Consider the following 2,475-nt stretch of genomic DNA (forward strand, 5'->3'; position numbering starts at 1 on the left):
CATTGTTCGCGCACGGGAATTTATAGTGGCTTGGGAGTAAACTTGTTCAAACCCCGGGTTGGGTCGGGTTTCGTGCCAGGTTTTGTAAAGTCCGAAGCAAAAAATCCCAAGCCCAGGCCCGAACACATGAACAGTACCGGGCTTTCAGGCTCGGACCTCCGGGCCGGGTTGCCCATGCACAGGTCTTACTTGGGAGTAGGCAATAGCTGGCGATGATAGGAAGAAGAGGAGACTGGGGAATTGGGGATGCAACCATGGGCCGGTGTGCGAAGAGATAAGAGTAGGAGTGGGAAAGGGTGCTGTGTGTGAGGCACACTAGGACACATGGCATGCAAACACATAATGTGAAGTGAGCATCTACAGTTCTACACCACGGTAGAGGGCGGCAGTATAACAAATATCAGGCATGTTGAACACGGGAAAGGGGGATTGGTAATTTTGATTTCAACTGTGCCAAGTGCAGCCAGGTGCTTTGCTTCATGATTTTCAGACAAAATAGAACATGAAAAGGTCAGATCTTTATGAGTTTGTTTTACCCAGAAATTGGTGTACGTCTTTTTATCACGATGCAAGTAATATTACAGATGTACCTACAAAGACAACACGAATTGCGCGGCCATGAAACGGATTCATCAGAGCGACCACAGTGACAACATATTGTATGAAGTCGCCTGCTATAGTGAGCATTCATGCTACAGCGCTTTCCTTGCCCTGAGAGTTTCAGTTGCAGACACCATCCACCATCCAGAAAGGCAGTCTTCATCTGCTTCAATTCATCTGCGGCTCAAGAACATGGAGCAAATGCCAGCTCGCCTTCTTTGAGTGCAACAGCACCACGCGGTGCACCTTGAGAGAACGACAACAAGCCCCCTGCGCTGTATCCAGAAGCCCTTTCTTCTTGGAGCAATGGTGTCGTAGAACAAACGCCAGTCTGTACAGAGCTCCAGTCCTGCAACGCAGAGTGCCAAGATGCATATTCAACCGGTACAACTTCTGAAGAAAAAATGCATGAAAATTCACTTCCATCAGATTCTTTCATTTTTGGTAAATGGATCGACAGGAAAAAAAAGGATTTTGGTTAAAAGAATTAATATGATACACATACTTTTCCCATATTGCTAGAGCACCACATGTTTGCATGTGAGGTGTGATCAAGATTTTCTTAGTTAAAGTAAAATACTGCTCATTCAAAGAAATTAATACTTTCCTTACCCTGTTATGCTACATAGCAAATACACAATAAGAATGGATTAGCGTAGTAACACGCAAGATGAAAAAACGCAGAGTTTGCCAAATCATAGTATAATTATATGCAGCATGGTCATAAATAAGTGCAAATATCTTGGTAATATGAAACACAGAAAAGAAATGACCAGAAATATATGAACATGAAAGATGGGCAGCACAATCTTATTCCAAACCATATTTTGTACCTTGGCCATCAACTACAGTAAGCAAAATCCAGTTCAGGGGAATACATGAGATCATTTATATGCTCTATCATTTGTTCATGGTATCACAATATAGCAGTTTTACCAATTACCATCTCAGTGAAAAATCACTATTCTGCAAAATTTCAGGAGATATATGTTATTATATTCATATACATGAATTACATTCTTAAGGATTTCTTTTCCTTCAAGCAATAATTAACTAGCAGGCTCGTCCAAAATATACGTGATCATGAAGAGAGAAGAAAACAAGGACAAGCATCAAATAAAAAAATAGGTTAAACGAGCTCCGCTATAAAAATATCTTGAGATTACATATTAGGATATGGCTCACGACAATTAATTGTGGATCGCCATATAAATGCTAGGGTTCATACCAGACAATAAAACAAAACAGCGAGAAAATAATATTATGGTAGAAAACAACAATATTTATGGGGATACCGAAGCCGTTTATATAATCGTACTTGTATACAGGGTAAGCATGGACATAAGAGAAGTCATATATGTACCTGGCTACCACTTTTAGCATATGAATCTTCTATATCCATATCCTCATTGTCATCTTCCTCACCTTGCTGTACAAAGACAAATAATTACATTTCAGTATCAACACGGTTGTTTGTGTTTCATGTTTTTTCAATGTGTACAATACTTACATTGACACCGTAGGATTCATCCAAACTCATATAGTTCTCCGCGGCATGCCCGTCCTCATTGAATGACAATGAGCCATCCTCGCTATTGATACGTCTTCAACGTATCTATAATTTTTGATTGTTCCATGCTATTATATTATCTGTTTTGGATGTTTTATATGCATTAGTATGCTATTTTATATTATTTTTGGGACTAACCTATTAACCTAGGGCCCAGTGCCACTTCCTGCTTTTACCTTGGTTTTAAGTTTCGCAGAAAAGGAATACCAAGCGGAATGAAACCTTCGCGATGATTTTTCTTGGACCAGAAGACAACCAGAAGACTTGAAGATGAAGTTGGAGGAGCCACAAGGTGTTCACAAGGA

The 2,475-nt window shown here is 40.2% G+C and overlaps 1 pseudogene; it reads left to right on the forward strand.

Annotated features, from left to right (window-relative positions):
* Positions 1 to 582: 582 nt before the first annotated feature.
* Positions 583 to 1,048, forward strand: LOC119339492 (annotated as a pseudogene).
* The last annotated feature ends 1,427 nt before the right edge of the window (positions 1,049 to 2,475 follow it).

Source organism: Triticum dicoccoides, chromosome 7B, assembly GCF_002162155.2.
Source record: "Triticum dicoccoides isolate Atlit2015 ecotype Zavitan chromosome 7B, WEW_v2.0, whole genome shotgun sequence".
Taxonomy (NCBI): domain Eukaryota; kingdom Viridiplantae; phylum Streptophyta; class Magnoliopsida; order Poales; family Poaceae; genus Triticum; species Triticum dicoccoides.